Genomic DNA, 15,699 nt, shown 5'->3' with positions numbered 1-15,699 from the left:
TCTGCCTGCTCAGCTATGCACCTGGATTGCCAGCTTCCTACACAAGCGTAGCCTTCGTGTTTTAGTAGATGGTTGCGCTTCACAATTCTATGTAGTGAATGCTGGGGTCCCCCAGGGATCTGTGCTATCTCCCACACTCTTTCTTTTGCATATCAATGATATGCTCTCCCTTGGGAACATACATTGCTATGCAGATGATAGTACAGTGCATGGTGGATACCACGGACGCGCAGTGGCTGGGCGGGCGGAAACTGAGGAGAGGCGGGAGAATCTTGTCATTGAACTCGATAGGACGTTAGATCTCATCGCCAAATGGGGCTCTGATAATCTTGTTGAGTTTAATGCCAAGAAAACACAGGTATGCGCTCTCACGGCGAAAAAGTCAACATTTTCCCCTCTTCCCTCCCTCTGTGGTACTCCGCTGGTGATGCAAAGCAAAATCGCCATGCTGGGGATTGACGTTCGCTGCGACCTTAGTCCAAGGGATTACATCGAGGCTGTTATAAAAACAGCTTCACGGAAACTCGGAGTTCTGAACAAGGTGCGGCGCTTTTTCACGCCACAACAACTGTGCCTGCTGTACAAAACACAGGTACGGTCTTGCGTGGAATATTGCTCGCACCTTTGGGATGGCTCCGCTAAGTACCTACTTGAGGCCTTGGACCGGTTGCAGCGACGTGCCGTACGCATTATTGGCGACGTAAAGGTCACAAACACCCTTGAACCTTTACAATTGCGTCGTGAGATAGCAGCACTGAGCGCTTTCTATCGCCTGTATCACGGCGAGTGCTCTGAGGAATTATTCTCTCTAATTCCTGCTTCCCCCTTCCTTCTTAAGTCCACGCGAGCTGGTTCTCGATGTCACCGCCTAACTGTGACATCAATTCCATCGCGAACAAAGAAATTTGGCAACTCCTTTCTTTGTCGCACTTCCAAAAAATGGAATTCCTTACCAGCTCACGTATTCCCCTCTTCTTACAACCCGGGTTCCTTCAAACGAGGCGTGAAGAGGCATCTTGCGGGCCGGCAAGGCGAAGGCGGCTAGTGCAGAACGTTTTTCCCGTCTGTACTGGCCGTCGTCGCGTTTGGACTCTACTACCACTTACCATCAGGTGGAGTAGAGTCATTTGCCCTCCCGGCGATATAAAAAAAAAAAAAAAAACATATTTTAACAAATACGCGCTCACTTACATATGTAACTTTCATTTTTAAGTTTGTATACAACTTACTTATTATTGTTTTTTGTTATTTATGTTTTGATTTAATTTGTATAAAATTGAACATGTATTATCTGTTTAATTTGGCTGATACAGAATGCTGTTTGGCATTATGCCTTTTCTACTCGTATCTTGCATATTTGTACAAATAAAAAATAAAAAAAGAATAATAATAATATGAAAATTAATCATACACATATATGCTAGAAAGGGTACTTTGACTACCGAAAATATATTGTTAACTTTAAGTAATAAACAGACATAAATCGTTATTAATGTAGTGTTGTAACTAACGTAAATAGTTGAATATCATCAGTGAATTAAGGTTGATATAAACCCTCCTTTAAGTGTATATTACTTATTTTATTACAAAAGTTTTGGCGGCTTTCAAACCACAAAACAAGAACATTCAAATTCATTCATTAAGGACTTGTAAATAAATAACTGACATAAATATTATGTTTGAAAGAAAATTAATAAGAAATAATTTAATTGAAACCTATTTGAATGTAAATTTTATTTATATGAAAATATATATTTTTTTGGTATTAGCTTGTGAATGTCCCATTGTTGGGCTAAGGCCTCCTCTCCGTTTTTGAGGAGAAGATTTTGGAGCTTATTACATAACGCTGCTCCAATGCGGGTTAAATAAACACATAAAAAATTCCATGGTGCTTGCCCGGGTTTGAACCCACGATCATTAGTTAAGATTCACGCGTTCTTACCACTGGACCATCTCGGCGTATCGGATATATGAAATGATTAAATTATTTTTACAGTACCTACATCGAGAAATTTAACATTCTACGATATGAGTAACTCATATTACTCATATCGTAGAATGACTTAAAGAAATATATAATAAACAGACATAAGTTTTCGTTTGCAACAAAAAAAAATTATTATATGAAATATTCATAAGAAGATAATATATATTATTTATTATCTTACAATTAAAATAAGCAACACTTTAATTATACGTAAAGAATTAATTAGAACACAATATAATAAAAGTATATCTCCATCAACATACCAAAATGCAACCTTAAAATGTTAATACGTAATAATTAACATTTAAACAAAGTAACATTACCGAAATGAGCACTATTATTCGCATCCGCTGCACAATTATGGCGCCCAGCCAACAGTATTAATTCAAGAATGGGTTCATCACTTCTCATTTTTATAATAAGTAGATGAAAAACAAACCTTATAAATGTTCAATTATACTATAAATTGCTCATTTTCGCAGCAATCTTACTGCGATTAATCAGTAATGGGTGTAATTAAGAGCAGGCAGTAATACGTCACACAGACAGCGAATTAATGTCGCTGTACGTCACAGCCGTGGCCCTGACGCCAAGCGCTAGTCACATTAGAATTACAGTCACTCATACGATGTAATAAAACGTCCACTGAATGAGTTAATTGCATTTTGGTTTTTAATTAACTCATTTTTTAGGAAAATAATGAAATATCGGAAGATAGAAAATTAAGAATTGGCCACTAAATTTCTCACTGCTTGGCTTCAAAATCCCCTTCCATTGAGCTGAATATTTCTTCCGAAACATTTTATTCTACCACGCTACTCCAATGCAATACAAATTTGCCAGATTTTTCATATTGAAAGTTTCCTCAGCGTCTGAAAATCCACCACCATAACACTTGGTTTGCCCACTGGTGCATCTTGGTTAAAAATCAGTAGCCATTAGCACCCGCTATACACACATGTGTAAACTTTTTTTTTGTGTGATAAACCTGTATACTTGAATGTTGCATCAGTCAATATATAATCTGTTACAAAGAAGAAAAAATAAATCAAAGAAATGAACTTTGTTTTAAGATTTCGTTCTTTTATGTAAAATAGGGGAACATTCTATAGGATATGTACGTTATTGTACTTGTCTGTCAAGCTGTCCATCTGCTGTCCGAAACAAGAAATTCTTTGTTGTTTCTTATTTTTAAAATAAACATAATCAGAAATACTATAAAATTATATTAAAATCAAAGCGCTTCAAATCTACAACAAAGTTTCGAGTGTCACAAGACTGCAGTCTATAAATATCAAGAGTATTATTTGTTTAAAAAGTAAAAAAAAGTCTTATATATAATGATATATCTTTGCCCGTATCATAATACTATATATATACTAATTCGCCCGCGTATTTAGTGCTGGTGTTAGTTATGAAAAAGTAATAAAATCGTTTTTCCAGGTTGGCCGTGAAAGTGTAATGGACAGCAGAGTTATTTACGCTATTATAATATTAGTATAGATGTCAGAAGAATAGAGGTCTGTAATTTGCGTTTGATTTTCTTTGCGTGAAAGAATAAAACTCTCAGGCCAATTAAATGACTGTATATTGAAATTTTATTGAAAAGGGACCAAACGAGCAGGAAGTTCATCTGATGGAATGCTCTATACTCTGGATGCTGGTTGCAATTTTACTCGGTATTAGAGCTATGGGAAAGACGTCTAGGTAGTACCACCTAATCGCCACATGTTCTATTTTTTTTTCCAATAATTGTTATGTTTCGGTTTGATGGTTAGCGATCCCGTGTAACTTCAATCATGCACATCAAATCTATTTCCTAAGGTTGGTGACGCATTGATAGTGATAATAAGCTGAATGTTTCTTATGGTACCTAGTAAAAAAATTATAGCACAAATAAATCAGGTTTCGAATGTAACAATAGTAACTATGACTCGTTTTTCAGTACTTTGTAATACTAATAGAAATATTTAAATTCAATAAATTTTATTTTAATTCATTTTCGATTTTATATCTCAATTTTCATTCAAGTGCTATGAAGAGCTTCTGATAATTTTCTTGTAATGGCTTTGTGAGCCTTTTATTTACCAATAATGTTAGCCTAAGCTAATATGCAAGCTGGGGTTTATTATAATCGAAATATGCTACAACTCGAGTACACAATACCTTTAGATATGAAATCTGTATGATAAGTAGTAATATCGCAAAATATAATTATTTTGAGGCATATTTTTTTTTTATATAGAATAGGAAGGTGGACGAGCATATGGGCCACCTGATGGTAAGTGGTCACCAAACGCCCTTAGACATTGGCATTGTAAGAAATGTCAACCATCGCTTATAGCCAATGCGCCACCAACCTTAGGAACTAAGATTTTATGTCCCTTGTACCTGTAATTACACTGGCTCACTCACCCTTCAAACCGGAACACAACAATATCAAGTATTGCTGTTTTGCGGTAGAATATCTGATGAGTGGGTGGTACCTACCCAGACGAGCTTGCACAAAGCCCTACCACCAATATTAGGGTAATGTATTTATTATATACAAGTACTAGCAGTATTGCCTCTTTGGTTTACCGGCTAGCAATACATCTGGGAGAATAAGGGATCTCAGGTTAGCTAAATATAATTTATGAATTATTTATTTTAGAAATTAAGTAAATATCAGATTATTGGAGTAGACAATATAGATTGCTATGTTTGCACACACATAATATTATAATATTAAAATATCCTACGCAATTTGCTAGCCTCCGTTAAGAATGGTTGTAGCCTGAATAGGTTAAGATTACATCATCACTGGTCTTTTATTGTTAATGTTTATGATGCACCCGTTTTTACCTCGCTAGAAACACGCAATTATGCTTTCTCCCTTATGAAGTGGCGGATGTGTGGGACTCGCCTAGGAATACCCACTCAAAACCAGCGGTACCCACTCCGTCAATTCAGAAGCATCATGGATTCATGCGCATGCAACTGTGATGGTCTAAGTCATAATACACCCTAAGAATATGCTGAAATAGAACAAATATTTTTAATTTCAAGTTATTTTTCAGTGAGAGAGTGGTATTTCCCCAGGGCGTGCCGGCCCATTCGGCTGTAACTTGAAGGTATTTAGCGTGGCACTATTACTAAAAAGCATAATAATACCATCAAAAGGCTACATCATATTGGTAGCCTTTGATTTTGGGATTATCGAAATTTTATAATTCCAATTGTATTCATTAATCCATTAACATGTTATGGGCGGATAAATAACTGTTTATATTAGTTAAACAAGTTATATCTCAATATCAATTTACGTTTGATATTACTTTACAGTTTAAGTGGACTTTACCAGTTCATCTCAAAGTATTCAATACTGGAATTTGTATATAAATGGGCAAGTACAGTAACTTGCTGTCTCCTCAGGCGTTATTCAAATTTAAGCAAAATAGCGACGAAATCGTTTGTAAACTTATTAATATGCCCAAACTGCTGCCAATGTCCTAACCGCAATTTATAACATTTACCAGAGTTTACTTTTGACAACTCAAACTGTAGACATTTGTTTGAATTTGCGTAAAGGAAAATATTCGTTGCTTTAAATATTTATATTCCTAACGCCGTCAATACGATAAACATAAGTCTAAGTATAATTATTAGGTTTTATTTTTAAAATAATCGATTTCCACAATACAAACACATTTATTTCATAGCCTATGTTTATATACTAGAAACTTACTATAATTTCAGATTACTATAGCGAAGAATAATATATATCAATCGTGTTTTGTAAATAAATCGCACACAAACATATAAACACGTAATCTTTTTTGATGATCAAAACTGTTCAGTGTTTTGATCGTCAATAGTTACCACATTATAAAGAACATCGGTTGAACAAAGAAAAAGAACAAAAGACAAAAAGATGCCTCGCTTTGCCTATTTAACTATTTATGTACAGTTATAAGTCAGTTCACTATAGTCTCGCGTTAGAAAGAACACGGACTTCAAAAATTTGTCAATTTTTCAATAAAGTGTAATAATCCCTACATTGCAATATCCTCTGTACTTAAGCTTCGAACACAACGATGTTATAGCGCGATTTAACTCCGTACAGCGCCATCTGTTATTAACATCATTCATTCATACTCAAACTTAGCTATCGCAATTTACTAAGAATATTTGATTTTATAATCTAAAGGTACTCCGTTAAAAATGCCTTAAAAATATTTGATTTGAAATAAAATAAAATAAGTACTGTAATTATAGTGGACCTTTTAAAACGTTCAATTTTTGATACTTTTCTCTTTTAGTGTCTGCATTTTATGTATGTATTTTAAATTTTAACCCCATTTTTATTAAGGTTCTCGTAATTTTCTGTACTGTTTTATATAACAATGAAGCTTAAATCTATATCTACCGTATTAACCCATAAAAAGTTTTGCGTATTAACTTTGTTACTTACGTCAGGTTAACTTACGTTACCTTCTACCATAAAATTGTTAATATACGAAAATGAAGAAGTTCCAACAAAAATCGTAAAATGTTATATAGCTACTCAGTTTTCGATGCTAGCCGTTTACAGCTCTTCGTTATGCGTGTCTGTAAGTGATAACGGTGATGAAATAAATATAAAGTTTTGTTACTGTATCAAGATTACAGCTATAAATATAAAAATAAAGCGTTCGCTATCGTCTATTTCAGCTGTATTTATGATGAGGCGAATTTCTCATAATATATTCAGCTGGCGAAAGTTTCAACATATATACAAAAAAAAAAAGAATTGTTATGTAAAATTAACAGCCTATTAATGTCCCACTGCTGAGTTACGGAATTCTCTACTCTTGAGATGGGTTCGTGGCAGATTTATCATGCTGGAGTTTCCTTTACCGTTGAACACACGAGATATAATATAAAAAATATTTATAAACACAAGATGCAGTTTTTATTTATATAATAGACAGGCGGAAGGGAAACTGGGTCCTGGTGGTAACTGGTGACCATCGCCCAAACATCGGCACTGTAAAAAATATAAACCGCCAACATAAGGAATGAAGATGTTATGTTCCTTGTAGATACACTGGCTCACTTATCTTTGAAACCGGAACGCAACAGTACAAAGTATTGCTGTTTAGCGATAGAATATAAAAACTACTCAACCGGTCATCATGAAATTTTTAACCTAACCTAACACTACCACCCCTCACGCGCGGGCGAACCCAAGGGCAATCTCTAGTTTATAATATTAATTGGATGACTTTTAAAAACTTATAAAAACCAATAAATCAACTATAACTAACGACGAGCCGGTTGGCGTGGTTGGTAGAACACTTGCCTTTCACGCCGAAGGTTGTGGGTTCGATTCCCACCCAGGACAGACATTTGTGTGCATGAACAGGTCTGTTTGTCCTGAGTCTGGGTGTAATTATCTATATAAGTATGTATTTACAAAAAAAAAGTAGTATATGTAGTATATCAGTTGTCTGGTTTCCATAGCACAAGCTTTGTACAAGCTGAATTTGGGATCAGTAGGCCGTGTGTGAAAAATGTCCCAGGATATTATTATTATTATTATAACTAAACAAAAACTTCTTCCGATCTATTTATTTACATCCAAAACATCAATTTGAAAACTTTACTTATTAATATAAATTAGGTTTTATAATTATTTTATTAATTATAAATTTTGTTTGTGTTATTAATATATACATAAGTATATATCATGATTTCTTAAGGAGAGATTAAGTTACGTATTATCCGGTTATTTATTTAACTCATTAGTCACACAAAACAGACTTTTATTAATCGAAATTAATGATGAAGCCGCGGAGCACAGCCAGTTGGTTAATGTAGTTAAAAGTTATCATGTTCATGTTGTCATGTTTAATATAGAAGTAATATTCATATATCATTTAGGAAAGATATTCAATACACAAATATGAAATATTCGCATTGTGTTCAGCGAAGCAAGCAAATTTATCTGCACCGAGACATATTAATCATAATAAATGTGTTCTATGTTCGGAAGAGAATGTGGAAAAAATAGATAGAACAGAAAAACAGAAAGAAATTCGAATTTTCGATGCTATTATTTGTTTACTTCACAGTGAACGAATAACGTAATAATATTTGCAAAAATGAATGTTTAAAATGTAACAGTTTCATTACTTGTTAGTCTTTAAAACTCACATTACTAACACCATTAGAAAAATCTTACGGTTTATCTAAAAATATTTATGAAGTAAATAGTTAAACAATGCTTTGTCTTCTTTTTTCGAAAATCAAATCGACGATGAGAAAGCGAGAAATTAGTGTTTAGTTCAACTCCCCTAAACAACGCTTATAAGTAGGGCCGTTGATAATTTATACATCTAAATTAAATTATGATAATAATTCGAATTATTAAAATCAAATGTAAATTACAGTAAATGCAAAAAAATCAAAAAAGTCGACTTTATACATTTATAATCGTGACAGTCACAACTGTGTGTGTGTTTGGTTTACCAAGATATTTAAGAAAGAGAAAACAAAAAAAAACTGAAGTAAATAAAATTCACGTTAACTCACTTGTGAATGGTCACGTGTGAATGCTGAATTTTCAAAAACTTTAGTTTCTACCTTCGGATTACGTGTTCGTAGGAGTAAAATAACGAAGAAAATCATCTCAGACACACTTGGAATATGCAATTCCATAGCAAATCGCAAAGCGTCGGAATTTTCACACATAATAAAGCTTCTTAACTGCAGCAAGGATGTCGTGAATGAAATTTTTAAAAGGTTTTAATGTGGTCGCACGTACCGACAATTTTGCTTCATTACTTTTTGATTGGAGGAACTTAAATGAACTTAAATTTGTCCTAATTGAGTTTTACATATTTTATTACTGTTTCTGTGTATACTATCACACACTATAAAATATTTTGATCCAGACAAATTTCTATCACGGGAACATAGCTATCTGAGAATGTCACGCTAAAAAATTACAATATCCCAGGCTATAATTTTTTTCATGAACCACGATCAGGTTCGCAATCTAGAGGAGGAGGAGTAGGCGCATATATACGTTCAAATTTGAGAGTAAAAGTATTGCCAATAGATTCTTCGGCACTTGAGCAACAGTGGTTTGAAATTAAGATTAAAAGATGCATAATTGCTGTAGGAGTCATCTACCGGCCTCCCAAATTTAGTTTTAGCACATTTTTATCTACGCTAGATGACAATCTATCATTTTTAACACCAAAATATGAATACGTATTTGTAACTGGTGACATAAACATTGATTTAAATTCGCATGGATATGCTATATGGTATGCATAAACTTTTACTGCACTGAATGTAGCGTTTGTGTTGGCAGCATATGTACAAGGCGTAGACTGAAAAGCAGCCTAGCTGAGACCTTTTCACCAAATTATGATATTGTTAACTCTTTTTTTATGGTTTTGTACCTTAATTTTTTTGTCTTTTTGGTGAATAACGTTATTTATTATTATTATTACGAATATATTATTTTAAATGGCAACATTTACAAAAAAAACGCCAGTGTAAAATTAGGAAAGAGGTTTATACGACAGATTTTAAAATGTTCTTTTAAAATTATGTAATTTAAAGTTGCAGCTACATCAACATCTTATTTAAAATAGTTTAACAGTTGCAATAAGAAAAACTATATATATGTATAGATGAATTTCTGATATTACCAATACTAATAAATTAATTGTATAAAATTACCAATAGATGAATAATCTTTACATCTATACAAGTAAATAAAATTGAACTGTCTGTCTGTGATTTCAAAATAACTGCTTTTTTTAAAGCCTCCTTGGCTGGTTGCTTTTGTATGTTGCGTTCATTAGCTCATAGATGGCGGTGTGCGAGATACGTCAATTTCTGAATCGCGATGTCGAGATTTTCTGGAATAGCCGCTACACATAATTAATATTTAGTTCTTATTGTTGTGGGTGTTTTCTCCAATTTCATTATAAGGTACTTTGATAGTATTAAATACTTTGTGGTTGCAATTATTGAATCGGTGTTAAATTTGTTCTATGAGTCCTTAATTATTATTTTTATTTTGAATTTTATTGATTAACTTTTAAGGTTACCTATTCCTTAGTTGTGTGTTTAATAAAATTTGCATTAAATTGATTTATTTATAGTTTAATTAGATTATTCGGGTTTTTATTTATTTCTAAAATATTTAAGTACATTTTTGTTTTATTAGTTATAAGGTTGTCTTTTAATTTTGAGTTTTCATTAATATTTATAGATTTTATTTAAGTATTAAATTCAATGGTTTAGATTTAACCTAAAATTAGATGTTTTGATTTTTTTTCTAATACTGGCTGCTGCTTTTCCTATGGGCAATTGTATGTGTTCATGTGTAAGTCATGTCAAAGATATCGTTGTTCAAGTAACATAGTATATAAGGAGGCATTACAATAATTCAGTATATGCATTTTTCTTTAATAATAATAATCGCACTAACGTCATAAATACGATATATCGGTCATGTGTGCTGTGAATATTTGTTACTTCTTCACGCTTTATCACAGCTAAAATATTACATAATCAACATTTTTTGGCCTTTTTATCCCGTTTAACAGAATTTTCGATTGTAACGCGGGCGAAGCCGCGGGCAATGCTCTAGTTAAAAATATAAATGAATTTAATTGAATTATGCACACGTACGTGTGTCCTGTGATACACAAGCAACATACAACGACAATTTTACAGTTGAGTAAAAAAGATGATATTGACTCAAACGATTTCCGTTTATATTTTTAAATTATTTGTATAATAAATATGAAGCCAAAAATTTCTCCCTTCTTCGAATAAATGTTGATATAACGTATAAAAAGCTTGTCCTTACACGCCAGTCTAAATTATTCCCCGATCGATTTTACGGAGTAGGTATTTCCATAAAAAGGTTTTTATTTTCAGCGTTCTTTAAAACTAGCCAGCGCAGCGTTCAATTATCCTTTGATCTTCTGGTTTAGGAATCTGTAACTGTAATATGCAAATGCTCATGAATATCTTGCTGGTGTTTGACAAGATTTGAACCAGTGACCGTTGACATATTCTATTAATTATTATTTGAGTAAATCTCTTTGGCACATCTTCGAGACATGTGTGTAGCGCGTATATTTTATACTTCGGTACTATATATAGTATTGTGCAAGGGTAGTAAAAATCGGTAGGGTAGGATTGTGATAATAGATGTTTTAGGTCAAATATATTCTGTATATTTTATTATTTTTAAATAAAAAACTAGCGCGTTACAAAAATGTCAGTTAGTGCCCCATTTTCTAAGCTAAGACCGTGCTGTTCCTGCCGTGGTGTAGGATTTCATCATACTTTCCCAGATAAAAATCTTTTATATTTGTTAAGTTTATAACAATATGTACGTATTTCTTTCTAACAACAATGCTATCATAATTTGAAGGTTAATCTCCATCCGTCTTATATAAAATAACAGATTATATAATTCTATTATTTAGAATATTGTCAGCTTTAAAGTTCCAATTTTATTGTTAAATTTTCATCACAGAATCATAGTCTATTTAAACACTGAAAAAGAGACCACGTATGTCGCTTAGATTCAATAAAATCTGTATTTAAAATTGATGTCATAGACATCCTAATTTCATTTATTTTATAACTACCATTTTCCGGAGTGGATGGATATCCATTTACATTTATTTTTCAATATTTATAAAATAAATGTACTTTAAATTTATGCTTATTGAAATATGTTTCGTTACAGTAACAGTAACAGCCTGTGAATGTCCCGATGCTGGGCTAAGGCCTCCTCTCCCGTTTTTGAGGAGAAGGCTTGGAGCTTATTTCACCACGCTGCTTCAATGCGGTTGGGTTAAGATTCATGCGTTCTTACCACCGGACCATCTCGGCTAGTAAGTGATAAGGCTAGTTTTTTTTTAAGAATTACTATAAAATATTGAAAACGGAAATTAAAATGAGTAGGCTGTAGTAGGTTAATGTATATTATTTTATTCAACATTTCCGTCATCATTTAAAATACATATATTTCGCAATAATATATTATAAATTTATTTATGATACTGTTACTTTTAAATTAGTAAATAGTGCGTAATAGTGCGAAACAATAACACATGGATAACCCATTCCGGCTTCGCACAGGTAGAGTATTGCCCACTTTTTTCACTACATTTTATTATTTTAGGTTCAAATCTAAATGGTTATTGTAGTTTATGTTAGTTTAACTTATTACAGTGTATTAACCTAAAATATGAATACTAGGGACAGCATAACACAGCAAGTTTAATAGTGTTTTGAAACCTGTTAAAATCCAATAAGGCATCGATTACCTAGAATCTAGATTAATACCTTGTAGTGAAGATGCTGTGCTTAAGATTAACTTATAACAAGTATTAAGGTTTATCTTGAATAGTCTAAGCGGCAACCACATAAAAGGGTGGTCATATATTATAAGTATAAAAATACACTATTACCTTTTGGATATTAGATAAATAATAAGCTATTGGTCTTGCGGTCTGTAACTTGATGAAATCATTTATTGAATGATTTATCGAAAGATGCAATTTGCAATTATTATAATTTAATAATATTAATAATATAAATCTCATTGAAAGTCTTAATAAATAGCTTGACTACCTAGATATAGGTTTTAAATTGGTTAAATTTTATGGTAATTTGTTTCAATGCTATACTTTAAAGTACAAATTATATCGATGGCAACAAAGTAGATACGGACATCTGCATTTTTGTGAAAATGCTTTTTTTTACAAAAATATGCTTATATTAACCTTATATCTGTATTATTATTTTTTATTTTTCTAAGTAATTAAAATTATCTGGTTCGTAAATGAATATATCTGACGAAGTAGAAGCCTCTAGACTGTTTCTAAAAAGCATGACGTCAGCCATGCTGACCATTCTCACTCATATTAAACTAATAATTTGTACGTGTTTTAAATCTCAATCAGTGAAACAAACTATAGCATGTAAATTAACAGTTTTAATCAAAACCACACTTATTTATTTATACTAAATAAAATAGTAAACAAGTATTTACAATATGAAAATGATTAAGAAGGAAAAAATATTTTTTTAAGTTTTTCTTATAATAACACAAATCGTAAATAATAGAAATCAGAAAGTAATACGTAACCTATTCACAGCAAGTCCGCCTCGGTGAGCCGCTCGTTCCGTTATGCCCCGCGACCAGCCCTACTCGAACGTGGCATCGGCCCTTTTTTACCGACGCGGACTGTTTTACCTGAGAGCTAACCACCTAGCGCCGTTAGCGTATATAGATAGGACTTATAATAATTTGGCAACTCTCAAGTACTAATTTAACAAATTAATAAGAAGTAATTATTTCTAAAATCGTCTTATAACATTTACTAATTATTTAAATTATAAAGTTACGGTAACTTTATTACGGTAACTTATTATAATATTAAACATTTTCTTATTCACCACTCCTAGTTGGCGTTTGAGCGCTATCTAGAATTAGATGACAGAATTACAAATAAATAGTCAACTCGATTAATAACATAAATCATTGTTATAACAGTGTGTAAATAATGACTTCTATAATTGTCTAAAAATATGAAATGATTTTAGAACTGTAATTAAGTTAAATATGTAAACTAATATTAAACTATTAACATTTATGACGATTCACGCATACACAATTCACAAAATCATCAATCACATAGTTATGTATTTATAATCAACTAGATAATTACATACATTACAATAATAATGATTACACAATTATTAAACCTTAAATAACTATGTTATAAATGGATTTAATCATAAAAAGCGCGACATAAAATCATGTTTGCGCCGATATATCAATACTCGAATTTTAAAAAACAGACATTTGAATTTGTCCGCCTTTACTTCGGAATATCCACAGATTATTGCAATGCAAAAAAGACATCAGTCACTTGTCACACTCTTGCGCGTACGCGGTTATGCAGGTAATGTGGGTACGCAGTAAAGTTATCGCACTTTTTGTTAAAACTATTTATAGCATTCCACATTTATGTATCCTTTCTATCAAGGTACCTATCATGATTTTTACAAAAATATCAAACAGTAGCGTAGAAGAATCAACAGCTGTTGACGACGCCGAATATAAAGAATAACTTAGTTTATTCGTACCTCATCGTTAAAGTTTTTATCTCTTTTTTTCTATTAGAAGTAGTTTGAAAGTGATAATAATTATTGAGTAATCAAATAGGCTTATACTATGGCGCAAATACAATGGAATGAACTTAATTTCTAAAAAGTGCCATCATATTAAATTCTCGCGGAAACAAAATTTGAATGTTTTTGATTACTACATTAACAATGATAAAATAAAGGAAGTAGATTAAATTCACGACCTTCGTGTAATATACGATAAAAAAATTAACTTTTATATCTCATATGGACATAATAATAAAAAAAAGTTCTTGCACGTTAGGGTTTTTCCTAAGAAATTGTAAGGTATTTCGCGACAAAAAAACTAAAATAATAATTTATAACAGCTTGATTCATAGTTTCTTGGAATATTGGAGCGTGGTCTGGAGGCCACATTACGCTATACACTCACTGCGGCTTGATCGTATTCAAAAACAATTTGTATGGTACATTGCGTTTCATAATGGCATAGCTAAAAAATTACCTTCATACAAACGTCACCTTAAACACTTTTACATGAAGTCCCTAGCCAATCGCAGGTATATAGTGGATGCAAAGTTTGCCGGTAAAGTTTTTTGCCACAAAATTGACTGTCCACAGCTTCTAGGCCTATTCAAGTTGCGTCTACCTTCTAGGCTCACTCGCTGCTCGATCAAACCACTCTGTCCACCTCTCAAAAAGACTGTGTTAGGTGCCAACTCTCCCTGTTCGAGATTATATAAAGTGATAAATGCTTGCAGTGATCAAATCGATCTCCGATATGCCAGAATTGTTTTTCTTAAAAATTTGAAAAAAACGTCTTCGATATCATATGTCTATTATTTAAGGATGACTCACTATAACCTTTTTTTATTTTAATTAAATAAGTTCTAAAATGATCTATTATTTGCGTAGATTTTCTTCTCATTGTTTTGTTAAATTAATCATTACTCGTTTTTTTAATAGTTAGTTAATCATAAGAACTTATTTTTTAAATACAGATTTACCTTTCAGTTTTAATAGAATACAATTTCTTATTAAGGTATCGTTTGCAGTCATAATAAATAAAGCACTGAGACAGACATTAAAATTTGTCGGAATAGATTTAAGGGAATTCTGTTTTTCTCATGGCTAATTGTATGTTGCCCTATCTGGATCTGGATGCGGTGAAAACCAATAAAAACTAATATCCCACGAAAATAAAACTAAAAATGTTGTTATTAATGAAATTCTATAAATCCGCTTTTAATGATTACTTTAAGTTATACACGGGTGAAACCGCGGGCACACGTTACCAATAAAAAACTTAACTGAGTGATTAAAAATAGCCTGATATTCTGTAAATTTCAAGGCTGATTATACTTTTAATAAACAGTGTTTATTAAAAGTATAATTAAATTCTTTTTTTTATTTGTACATTAGCATTATACTTTATTTTTGATTTTGACATTGATTTTCTTTGATAGTTGATCTAGTATAATTTACTTAAAAATAGTTTCGATTTTTGGTCCATGAACAAAAAGATATAATTATATTGAATAAATAATAAA

The sequence above is a fragment of the Nymphalis io genome, chromosome 9 (genome assembly GCF_905147045.1).
Source record: "Nymphalis io chromosome 9, ilAglIoxx1.1, whole genome shotgun sequence".
NCBI classification, from domain to species: Eukaryota; Metazoa; Arthropoda; class Insecta; order Lepidoptera; family Nymphalidae; genus Nymphalis; species Nymphalis io.
The sequence above is the reverse complement of the archived record's forward strand: the minus strand, read 5'-3'. Positions refer to the sequence as shown.